This window comes from Mytilus galloprovincialis, chromosome 12, assembly GCF_965363235.1.
Source record: "Mytilus galloprovincialis chromosome 12, xbMytGall1.hap1.1, whole genome shotgun sequence".
NCBI classification, from domain to species: Eukaryota; Metazoa; Mollusca; class Bivalvia; order Mytilida; family Mytilidae; genus Mytilus; species Mytilus galloprovincialis.
In genome coordinates, this window is record NC_134849.1 from 9,583,013 (window position 1) to 9,596,770 (window position 13,758).

A 13,758-nucleotide genomic window follows, 5' to 3' on the forward strand; every position below is an offset into this window, starting at 1 on the left:
CTTTTTGACATTGTATTGCTGATAATTGTTCTCATTTTTGTGTCTCTCCTTCTACAATTATTATTCTATATTTAATGTTTATCTCTTACTGTAGCCAAAACAATACATAATTGGTAAACAATGGCATTTCATGGCAATTTTCTGTAGGAATAGGTTTGTGCTGTCTTGGCTTAGCTATTGCTTTGTCAGATGTTTCTTTTTTTTTTTTGCTTTGAAATTAGACAAAACTTGCATTTCTCCCCATTATGTTATCATCGGTAGTCATTGGTGGACATAACTTCCAAAAAAAAGATACCCCAGGATAATAATGCTATAATTGTGAAGTTTAGAAATTACTGGAACAATCATGGATACTGGTAGAATTATTAGAACTTTCTATTTGACTTGCAAAACAATTCCGTTTAGATTATACTGTATTCTTGGTTTCCTCTAACAATGTTCTAGACGTTTCCGTTTTTAAGTTTTAAGAAGTTTCCCTTCTAACACTGTTAAAAGTTTCCCTTCTAAAACTGTTATATTTATTATTGAGTTTTTTTCTTTTGTTAATGTTATATAACAGGTGATTTCTGAACGTAACTCAAACTTGTCCTTTGGGCAAATTAGGCAAAAAAGCTATTTGAGAAGGCATAAAAGGCAGCTGTTTGCATCTGTCCTAAGTCAGGAATTTGATGTACAGTAGTTGTCGTTTGTTTATGTAATTTATACGTGTTTCTCGTTTCTCGTTTTTTATATAGATTAGACCGTTCGTTTTCCCGTTGAAATGGTTTTACACTAGTAATTTTAGGGCCCTAGTTCTTAATTATTTTTACTTTTTTTTGTTAACTCTTACATAAGCTTTACGATTGCTTGACTAGCTGGCTCGTAATCAACTTTTTGATCAAAATGTCGTTCTTCTTTTCACTAGTTGCAAAACTGTAAATGTATTGTTCCTTTATTAAAAAATCAGGAAATATTTCAAAAGAGGGGAGAAAGATACCAGAGGGAAAGTCAATTTAGTATTTAAATGTATATTTAAAGAAGCATCCTACATTAATACCCGTATTAAGAATTTCAAGTAAAAACCATAAAAAGAGGAACAGCAAACATGTTTAGCACAATAAGAATTACAAATAAATTAACCTGGTCAAAATTAACAACTGACTCCTTATATGAGTTTTTCCCGAGAATGGTCCATTTTTGTATTTGGCAATTTATAGATACCTTCTTGAAGAGAGTCGAAAGATACCAAATGGACGTTCAAACTGTATAAGTCAAAATAAGACTGAAATCGCCATGGCAAAAAAAAAACAATATGTATTAGCCAAAAGAAGTACAACAATATGCCAAAAATTGTAGAATACTTACAGAATTCATTGCCAATACACGGAGATTTTTCTCTAAATTCTATTATTGATCAGAATTTATATTTTTAACTATAACAAATGATTATCAGTACACGCAGTTCTGATTAGAATGATTTACAAACTGACGCCAATAAAAATAAGATAAATATCAAAATGATTCATTTGCGAGGTGAGCGACCCAGGCTTTTGGATTACTCTTGGTCTTTTGGTTTTTCTACTTTAGCACTACAACGAATTTATCAATCTATTTGTTTGGCTGTCTTTGTGAAACATGCAAAGTACGGAAAGGCTAATCTGCACCTTCAATATGTAATGCCTTTTATAGCTGACTATGCGGTATGTGCTTTGCTCGTTGTTGAATGCCGTACATTGACCTATAGTTGTTAATTTCTGTGTCATTTTGGTCTCTTGTGGAGAGTTGTCTCATTGGCAATCATACCACATCTTCTTTTTTATGGTACCTTTTCAAACTGCCGAAAGTAACAGTTTTACTAACATCGATTAAGGGGTGGGTTTTTAATTCATTTGGCATGTGCTAGTTATCGTAGTACGAGTGATACATTAATAATAGGGAGAATATCGATCAAACCCGCTATCTTTTGGGTTCCAAGTATTGCCCATTATATTCAACGGTCTCGTCATTTTAAACAGTGAATTTTATAGTGTTTGTCTTTTAATCGGAAAAAACTCTGGAATGAATACGAAGAGTATCTGGATAAAGACAGTTTTATCAAATTCTTGCCAAGCATAATATTGAAGGGAATTCAAGAAACATGTGAGATGTAAAAAAAATCTTTTGTTCGTGTTACAAAAATTTGCAAGGGAAAAACGGAGGGATTCAGAAAAAGCAACCAAACATTAAACTTGGATTAAACAACTGTTATCATCAGAGTTATTCAGTTCCTGTATAAACACTATTTATTGAAAGTCTGAATGCGTTCGTGTTTTATCCAGCGGATCTAGCAAAAATGCAATCGACCTCTTTGTTTTTTCTGAAAATTGAATAACTGAAATAAGGAGATGACTGTACTGTCTTGTAAGCTTGGCCTTCGTAAAACGTAGATTGTTACTGAGTTAACATAGCTTAAAAAGAATGCGAAGAGCAGTGAATAGCGAAGACTAAAGATTTAAAGATATTTTCCAAATGCCGCTTTGCAAGGAGTAATACGGCTTTAGTGATCAGACTTTCTTATTGACAACCTATCTGTTGAACTTGGGGTATAATTGTCAACAAATTGTCATTATTCCAATGGGTACTAACTGTGCGTCTCTGTTTGTCTATCTCTTCTAATTTGCATATGAGTCAGACATTTATAAAAGAAAAAGCCAAGAAGATCAAAGAAGCTAGATCATTAACAATCCAAACATTTCTGATTTGGTTCCATTATTATAACTTCCAGAACTAGAATTAAAGAAACAACACCATGGCTTCTTCTGCCTCAAACTTTATAAAACATTTCTAGTGTCTAACCAGATAGTTGTTGAACCAGGGTTATGTCCATGAAAGAGACGGGTTATTTTTTTTTTGGTGTTATTTTTTAACTTTTCTAGAAGATACTTTGTTTATCAAGTTGATAAAATATAACCAAATGAACTCCACAATTATTACATGAAGAATATATCTAGGTACTGGCATTGTTTATCATCTTAATTAAGAAATTAATTATTTCGATTCTAATAGGACAAAAACAGTCTTTAAATTCTGAAGCGAAGGGCGGTATTATGTGTGTATGGCTGTTCTTTTTTACTCCCTTGTTTGATAAAGTTCCATACATTCTTATAAATCTGTAGCTTACATAGATTATTTCGTGAATAACCACAAGAAAAAATCTGCTTGATTCTATTAATTATCAAATTTCTAATACTGCGTTAAACGTAGAACCTGATGTGTTACTTGGCTACAGGTCCTACTCGGTTAATCACTTTCAACTAATAGTGAACGGGATTATGGTTACGACAATTGAAAATATCCGTAGTCATCTCTTTGAAAATGCCTGTACCAAGTCAGGAATATGACAGTTCTTGTCCATTCGTTTTTGATGCGTTTTGTTATATGATTTTGCCATGTGATTATGGACTTTCCGAATTGATTTTCTTCTAAGTTAAGTATTTTTGTGATTTTACTTTTTAAACAGATAAACCATAACGGTTAACCACCTCGTGATACTGTTTGTAAATTTTTCTAACGGATGATTTTAATGACATCAGTTAAAACTGTTGGTTCACATTGATAAACATATATCATGTATAAGTAGAGATTATGAACATTTGTTATAAAATTTTTAATCCAATTCTGCAATTTTGAAATATAATTTGTCTGTAGGCAAACTTAAAGGAATTATATTTTATAATACTGATTTGTATTTTATTTTATAATCAAAGTTTATCTATAACGAATCTTAAATACGACAAATGTTGATTAATACGGTGTGAACGAAACAATCTGAGCTGGCGTACTTGTGTATTTCAAATATTTGTCTTCATCAAAATAATATGTTATTTTGAAGATCATCAAAATAAAGTATTTTTTTGAAATATACTATTTACCATCATTGATATGATTTATACGATAAACTTACGGGCTTAAATGATAACATGACTATAATTCTTTAAGACGAAGAGACACCTCGCTAAAAAGTCTTTCGTCAGGTCCACATATGTCTGCTTCCTGTGGAACATTATGCATATTGTACATGAATCATTAAACAAATTGATAGATGCACATTTTTGCCAAGATAACAAATATTTTGTTCCATATGTGCAGTTTTATGAAAATATTCATTTTGAAATGACTTGCAAGCAATAATTTAAACAACAAAAATAATCAATGCTTGCAAAAATAAATGGAAGAACATGTGTGATAATTTGAGCAATATGTTTGTAAGATGTTATCCTTTGGTTCAGCAGTATCAAGATTATGACCAAATATAGCTTTTACATGCTTTGTTATCATTGTGTTGTACTGAAGAACCTTTATATAATTTTCTATTGTTTATACTTTTTATTTTTTCAGCCACTTTTCATTCAATCACACAAACTGCCGAACTTTTATATAATTTTCTATTGTTTATACTTTTTTTTTCAGCCACTTTTCATTCCATCACAAACTTCCGAACTGAACGTGTCAAATCACAGATATGAGAAGAGGTTCTTGTTTTTCTTTTACAAGGTCTCTTACTTATTGACCGGACAAAACAAAGATAGTTATACCTTCAATATTTGTACCGCACATGACACAGTTACATCTGTTGAATGTTCAAGAAGAACTAGTAGCAAACTTTATCAAAAACCTTAACACAGGTATACTTTGAACAATACTTCCACCTGCTACCTAGACAAAAAGTTATAAAACAATTCGTAAATTTTATTTATAAAAGTAAATAAGCAAAAATACCAAACTCTACGAAGCATTCCAACCTGAAAATATTTTATAAAATGGCAAAATCAAGGGTTTACATGTACACATTTCAAAATAACACAAATAAAAAATGTCATAAAAACCAAGGAGACATATATACATGTGATCACCAATGTGCTATTCTCTGAAAATAGAACGTCGAGAAAATAATGCACTTTAAAGTTGCTGTTTTCTTTGCACTTTTTTGCCTCGTGTATGCAGCATAGGCTTGCATAATTCATTGGTATTTTTTATTCTATTTTGGAAAACAAAGGAATCATAAGTCTTTTTAGTTTTGATACGTTTAATGTATCGATGTTTTTGTACGAATTAAACCTTGAGAAATTTGTGAAAATTTTATATTCGAAGACAATAGAGCTCAACTTTAGCACCACATGGTTTGAAATTAGAATAAAAGATTATAATTCATAATGTTGCAATGGTTAGAAAAAAAATTACCCAATAACATCTGTAATGTTGATAAATATAGATTGCTTACTCCTTGATTAAAAAACAACTCTCCTGTGAAAATCGCCAATCGACAGAGACGAAGTACTGTTTCCGAGCTCTTTAAATATTCCTCCTTGCATCTGTGAGTAAAGAAAAGGCAAACGTGAACATATATGTTTGCACCTGTCCTAAGTCAGGAATCTGATGTACAGTAGTTTTCGTTTGTTTATGTAATCTATACGTGTTTCTCGTTTCTCGTTTTTTTTATATAGATTAGACCGTTGGTTTCCCCGTTTGAATGGTTTTACACTAGTAATTTTGGGGCCCTTTATTGCTTGTTGTTCGATGTGAGACAGGGCTCCGTGTTGAAGGCCGTACATTGACCTATAATGGTTTACCTTCATTCATAAATTGTTATTTGGATGGAGAGTTGTCTCATTAGCACACATATCACATCTTCCTATATCTATATACCATTAATCAGCATTTTCAACAGTGTAATATTCAGGTTTTAACATCATGACATGTGTAGGTTGCTCACTGTTAACATAGCAATCAGTAAAAATAGGACTATAAACTGTTAACCTACCTTAAAAGAAAAAGATTTCTAAAGTTGGCAAAAGTCTGTGTTGTCTTTGATTTACAAATTAGGTACTGTACAAGTTTTGCTACCGTAGTTTTTAAACTTGGATCACTTATGCACTGGAGATATACAAAACAATTATATACTATCAAATGCATGTGAAATAGATTCACAAGTCGAACAAAATTAAAATGTATGTTTTTTCTAGCCACAAAACCAGTTCCATCGCCCTATGTTTTCTTAAATGTCATGTACCTAGTCGGGAATATGGCAGCTGTTATCAAATAATCCGTTTCTGTGTATGCTGTCAGTTTCTTTTAGTTGCTGTTCAATGTGTCTGTAATTTTCTTGGTTTTTGTATTTACCCCCGGATTTGTTATAGCTTAATCGATGTATGACTGTTGCACTGTGGAATACTTCAAATTTCGCCAATCGATTAGAAATTAAGATGAAAAGAAAAACCTAAGAGAATCGCGGACGAATACTCAGTTGAATAGTACATATTCCATTGAAAGGTTGAACTGTCCGCAACATTTGCCCAATTCATTTTATTTTCTTGTTTGCGGACTTTCGTGTAAATAATCAATAAATGTAGTTATGATCCTCTATATGATTTAGTTTCTTTTCTATTAAAGTATTGAACCCAAAAGGTATCTTAAGTCATTCATATACTAGTAGTGGTCTACGGTCCACGCATAATTTCTTCAAATATTAACCACTGTTGCATTGAATTTAAGTCTTAGTTATAATTACGTTCACCAATTATGTCTGTTTGGGTTACCAATCAATTTTTATAGATATAAGGATGGCTGAAATAGTTATACAAACTAGGTCTGCTAGTCGTGTCTACTTTAAAAATATAACTGTTGATTTTTGTTTGCCCTGTTAGATTATATATTTCAGTATTTGATTATGTGAGCTTTTATCAAATGTCCTTGGAGTTCGATATTTTTGTTAATACTTTTTCTTTTCTATACAGCAATATACCTTTTCAAATAAACTTTCTACAAAATATGTTAAAACCTTCTCATCAGAGCAATTGTTTAGTATCTGTAGAATTATGTCCGATGTTTCTTCTAAGTTGTCTGCACATAATGACAATCCATATAGTATATCATTTAAAGCGGAAATAATTTCGTCTACATGAGAACAGTTGCTTGCCTCACCAACTAGCTGGGAATCTTCTGTTAAGCAAATCTAAAAATATTTTTGTTGCAGATGAACCCTATAGAAAAATATTTCAACTTGAAAAAAGGGTCTTCTTTTTTTTTAATTTTTTTTTACTCTTTACGCCATAACAATTCATTTATAGCGTACTATTCTCTATGTTATCTATTGATAAAAAACAAATGTCGATTACAGTTTCTTTCATCGCGACATTTTTTATCTGGTGAAAAGTTGTCTCACTGTCAAGCCTACCACATATCGTAACATTTTTTTTATAAAATGTTCATTTAACAAGAAAAACTCTGATTGGGCATATAATGTTAAGTGTACCATCGGCACAAACAGGGACTTGTCGCAAGATCTAACAAAAAAACTGACAAATTAAACTTACTAATGTAAGCAAGGATATGAACATAATAAAGACCATTAAATATACACATTTAGTATTCATAAATTACGCATACTGAACATGATGACATCTAAGTTATTGTGATGAAGCGAGAGGTTCTTGTTAAAAATATTAAATTCTTTGCTTGTGATCTGAATCAACCAGTCAATCTTTAAACGAAATTCGTCGATGTTTGTCAATGAGTTTTAAATGATGGTTGTATGTTTCTTTTTTCAGATATCTTCAAACGTCCTTCGTTGGTGTTTTCCAGAAATCTTTAATACATTCATCTATGAATATCATGGTACATTTGAAGAGATGTAGAGGGGTATATTTAAAGAAACAATTTAACTACAATCCAATCAGTATTATATAGCTATTTAGAATGCTATTTCCAGTAATACACAGTCTTACTGTAGTGAAAATTCCAACTGGAATTGTGTTCATCTGTTCCATCTGTGTTTGGGCATATACATTCCTTTGATAGTGTGTCATGTTAGGTAGCCTATATCTAGGTACAGCTGATGTGAACATCACAGCAATAGCAGACTGATAATTAAGTCATGTAACATCTGACTCATTTCAGCAGTAGCAGGTTATCCATAAAATCAAACCCAAATCAATCATGTAATATCTGACGTATCATAGCAGAAGCAGGCTGTAACTAAAACCCGATTTAATCAAGCATGTAACATCTGACACTCCAAACTAGTGGCAGGCTTCACCACATGAAATTTAAATCCCAAACAAATCTACATTTAGCATATGACTCATAGGGTCAGTGGTCTGTCCTAGAAATTAATATGTTGTAAGATATTTTATATATTCCTATACAGTCACTTATTGAGAAGATGGTTAAACTTTGAGCGCCAGAAAACAACTGAGAAACAAAAAGCAAAGAAAGATGTTAAGTGAAGCTACTTTTGATAACAGATACAAAAGTTTTCATCACGAGGGACAAATTTTAGCGTTTTGAAATTATATTGACGATCTAGCTAAATTTTAAAGTTAATTAAAAAAAAAATTCAGACAGACCTTTACCATCCAAGACCCAATACATTATGAGTAAAATGTTGAAAAATCCACAAAAAAAGACTTTCTGTCAAAATAATATGCCTATGATAATATACCGATAAAGAAATAATTTTCTTCATGAAAAAAAAATATATTTTGAAAGAATGTTAAAATTGGCACCAACATACCTGTCATTCGTATTTTATATACAAAATGTATCATATCGCTAAAAATAATTGTGAAACCTGTTTTAACGTTTGTAATTATTGATAGATAAAAACTGATGATGACTAGAAACTGAAAAAAAGATAGAAGCTTTATAATATTGATAGGTAAAAAACATAAAAGGAAATACAAAAGCTACAAATAAAAAAATATACTTCTTAAGAACGTACTGCATGCTTTCCACACTAGTATTCCCGTATCTATTTCTTTTTTCTTCAACGACGTTGTTCTTATTCTTTGTTTCTTCCTCACTTATTCCACAATACATACTCACCACAAAATTTCTTTTGAATATTGACTTGAAGATACAAGTGTGGTAATCAAGATTGAAAATGCTAAACAACTTGACAAAAAGAAACTGTGTACACATATTGTTTATATAGTTATTTTGCAATATTGTAGATTTCCCGGTAATTTACAAAGGACAATGTCCTGTACATACCGATACAGTAAAATCTAGCACGGAAATCACAAAATATAATCTGAACATAAGCACACCTTGTAATCACCAACGATATATTTACATGTATCAACTGTAATTTTAAAACATTTTGATAATATTAGGTATTAAAAGTTTTTTAGTATAGGTATATATAAATGTGACATTTAACACTTTATCTTTATGAAGGAAATATGGTTTCCGTATACTCAAGTGCCATTAAAAGTAAATCAATACAAACGACAAGTGCATGTGTAATCGTTTCCCTACACATACTGAACATATAATAGCAACCAATGTCATGTAAATGAAGCCCCTTTTCAGTCCTCATCTTTTTCATGGATGAATGACTGAATAAATGAAGATATTATGAATGAATGAATAAATGAATGAATAAATGAATAAATGAATGAATAAATAAATAAATAAATAAATAAATTAATGAATGAATGAACAAATGAATGAATGAAAGAATGAATGAATAAATGAATGAATGAATAATTGAATAAATGAAAGAATGAATAAATGAATGAATGATTGAATGAATGAATGAATAAATGAATGAATGAATAAATGAGTGAGTGAGTGAGTGAATGGGTGAATGAGTGAATGAATGAAGGAATAAATAAATGAATGAGTCGAATGAATGAATGAATGAATGAATGAATGAGTGAATGAATGAATGAATGAATGAATGAATGAATGAAGATATTATAAATTATAGAATAAATGAGTAAATGAATGAATGAATGAATGAATAAATGAATGATTGAATGAATGAATGAATGAATGAATGAATGAATGAATAAATGAATGAATGAATGAATGAATGAATGAATAAATGAATGAATGAATGAATAAACGAATAAATGAATGAATGAATAAATGAATGAATGATTGAATGAATGAATGAATGAATGAATGAATTATTGAATGAATGAATAAATAAATGAATAAATGAATGAATAAATGAATAAATGAATGAATGGATGAATAAATGAATGCATAAATGAATGAATGAATCAATAAATCAATAAATCAATAAACAAAGAATGAATAAATGAATGAACGAATGAATGAATGAATGAATGAATGATTGAATGAATGAAGGAACGAATGAATGAATGAATGAATGAATGAATGAATGAATGAATGACTGAATGAATGAATGAATGAATGAATGACTGAATGAATGAATCAATCAATCAATCAATCAATCAATCAATCAATGAATGTGCTACCACTAGAAAACTGACATTAACAAGAAAATGTAAATATACGAACATTATTACCAGGATGAAAAAATTTCATTCAGTTATAATCTTTCTAAACGTTTTTTTTTTTTTTTTGTTTCTAAATCTCTTTATTTCTGATGTATTTTGATCATGTGCATGGTCTGTGCACTATATAGAATATTTTAATTTAATATTATCTGAATAACATAACGACAATAATCAAACATACTATGAATAAGCACAGGTAATATTATTTTAAACAAGCTATATAAAGAGCGTTACTAACTCAAATATGTATTATCATATTAAACAGAAAAACCTTCAAGACAAATGGTCATAGCTTCCTTGTCAATCAAAAGCAATGCAGTCGCATACTTTCATAAAAAAAATGTATAATTTTACTTGAATAGAAATCCGTTCCATTTATTAATTTTAAATGTTATAAAAGTTGTTAGTGATGTTCATCTTAAGCCGATACCGAAACCGAAACCAAAAATGGAAGTGAGGTAAATGATAAATGTTCATAATGTTAATTAACTCAACCCTTAAACTCCATTGTATTGTTTTGAAATTTGAATACACTAGATGGAGTATTACTTCAAAAGAATGAATTATTCAAAATACTATGATACAAGTCTTGAGAATGAATTTCCGTCGCCTTACGGCTCGTGAAATTTACCATTCTCTCGACTGGTATTTTTCGCAAATACCCCTCCTTAACATGATATATCTGTTTAATATCTAATACTCTTTGCTTTTTTGATAGATTCATATAAATTGTTGAATGAAAGTAATACTCAATCTAGTGTATTCAAATTTCACACAATATAATAGAGTAACAGATTTGAGTTAATAAAATATTATAAACATTTATTATTAAGCTAACTACTATTTTGGGTTTTGGTATCGGTTTCGGTATCGGTATCGGTATCGGTTTCGGTTTCCGGATCGGCTAAAAGTGAACATGTCTAATGCAAACATAATAATACGTTTATATGAAACGTTGCATTAATATCAATTTTTAAAAAGTCCTGAAAGCGAAGCAGTTCTTTTATACATAAATGTCTGGTATATAGAAATGAGATTTTAGCTTCTTAATAATAACATATGTTATGCTGTATTCATTGTTATAAATAACTGAAATATGGACCGTTGCCAATTATTGTACTTGCATTTGTGCCAATGAAATATTTATATATTTGTATTTGTACTTTTTTTGTATGAAACATAAAAAGTATGACCATTGAAAATAAATTTATTTGGAAATTTGAATTTGTAAAAATAATTAATTCATTGGGGGAAAGTGTTACTTCTGTAAATATGTGAAAATGACGAAGTTGTCAACAATATTTGATTGAATATGCTACACTCTGTATAACCTTCCATCCAGGTTTCGTGAATAAATATTATGGTAGCATGAGTTCACAAAACACTTTCGGCTTCAATACATATTATGAAGTCTGTGGTATACGTTTGTTGTAATGTTTATAGAGATTGCAAATTGCATGCTATTCAATCTATTATTAAGAGACTAATATAAGAGAGAAGCAAAGTAGTTATTTCAAGCAGAATTATTTAAAAACGGAATTAAAGCTATCAACGTTCATCAATTTCGTACTTTATTTGGCCTTTTTAACTGTTTTTTATTTGAACGACACTGATAAATAAAGGCAACAGTAGTATACCGCTGTTCAAAACTCATAAATCCATGGACAAAAAACAAAATCGGGGTAACAAACTAAAACCGAGGGAAACGCATTAAATATAAGAGGAGAACAACGACATAACACCGAAACGTAACACACACAGAAACGGACCAAGCCTCAGACAAAACACCACGAGAATAACAAATATAACATGAAAACCAAATACATGAATTTGGGATAGACAAGTACCGTGCCACGTCTTATCTCAATTTCTCAAAAATAAGAGAAAACACAAACGACTCAACGTTAAAATGCAACACACACAGAAACGAACAATAATATAACAATGGCCATCTTCCTGACTTGGTACAGGACACTTTTAAAGGGGAATAAAAGTGGTGGGTTGAACCTGGTTTTGTGGCATGCCAAACCTCGCACTTTAATGGCAAAGTTAAATATAACATTGAAATGACAACATAATATTACAGGACTACAATACAAATTAATAGAACATATTAGACAAAGAAAAACATGATTAATAGATAACAAAAAGCATCAGGTTTAAAATTCAATACGCCAAAAACGCGCCTTGTCCACACAAGACTTACAAGTGACGCCCAGATATAAAAGATCGAAAGTGAAAAAAGTACAAAGTTGTACAACACTGAAGATCAAAAGTTGAAAAGGTTTCGCCAAATACGGCATTGTTTTTATGCCCGGGATAAGAACATTCTTATTATATAGAACAATTCGTGCTATTGCAAACAGTAAATTTTATCAAATGAATATGAAAGAGATATACATAAAGAAACTGAAGTATTAACTAATTACAGAAAACTAACCCGAATACATAACGCCCAGATATAAAAGATCGAAAGTGAAAAAGGTACAAAGTTGTACAGCACTGAAGATAAAAAGTTGAAAAGGTTTTGCCAAATAACGCATTGTTTTTATGCCCGGGATAAGAACATCCTTATTATATAGAACAATTCATGCTATTGCAAACAGTAAATTTTAACAAATGAATATGAAAGAGATATACATAATGAAACTGAAGTATTAACTAATTACAGAAAACTAAACCCGAATACATAATGCTATTAAAGTTTAAAACATAATAGACACACCCGAATCAGTCCAGGCGTCAACGTAATTAAAAAAATGTGACGTCATATACGATGGCGAAAAGGCACGAACGTTATGCCACATTTGAATTTATGAAATTTAGAAACAGCATGACGTCACATATGAAAAACTATCAAAGTGAGATAGAATTAGGATTGATTTAAGATTATATTAGAACTAAATACTGATAATTCATTTAAACAAAATGCATATTGCAATACTTATTAATAACAATTAACTGTAATATATATATGTCCAGTTTGTTATGAATCCAACTTCAAACGTAAATAATCGTACAAAATTTAATATAATTAATAAAGGCGGTGATTAATTTTTCTATCCGTAACACCTAAATATAATAAAAAGACGTCAACACATTTGACAAAATCCGATGAGAATTACAAATATAACATTAAACATGTAAACTAAATACATGAATTTGGGATCAGCAAGTACAGAAACACGTCTTATAGTAATGCGAATTCACATTCAGCAAAACAGTCACAATCGGGAATAAGTCACGTTTGGTAATTAAGATAAGTCTTTTTTGGCGCAAGTACAAAATTTCAATCTTGGTATCTGTGATGACCTTATTTAATTCGATACTTTCATCAAATCGGTGCCGAACACACTACCTAATTACTTCAAAGATAAATCCACACCTACCATTCTATACTTTACTTTAAACCAATTGCATCAAACCTTTTCATTCATAATCAGGTATTGACACCTTTATTCAGAAGAAT

At 30.4% G+C, this 13,758-nt stretch overlaps 1 protein-coding gene across 1 annotated transcript in view; it reads right to left on the minus strand.

Moving 5' to 3' along the window:
* LOC143055047 (polyadenylate-binding protein 1-like) overlaps positions 1-5,314 on the minus strand; it is a 98,902-nt gene extending 93,588 nt beyond the window's left edge. Inside the window, exon 1 of the mRNA XM_076228192.1 lies at positions 5,240-5,314. The gene's annotated coding sequence lies outside the window, so the exon portion shown is untranslated. The remainder of the gene's footprint in view (positions 1-5,239) is intronic.
* Positions 5,315-13,758: the final 8,444 nt, after the last annotated feature.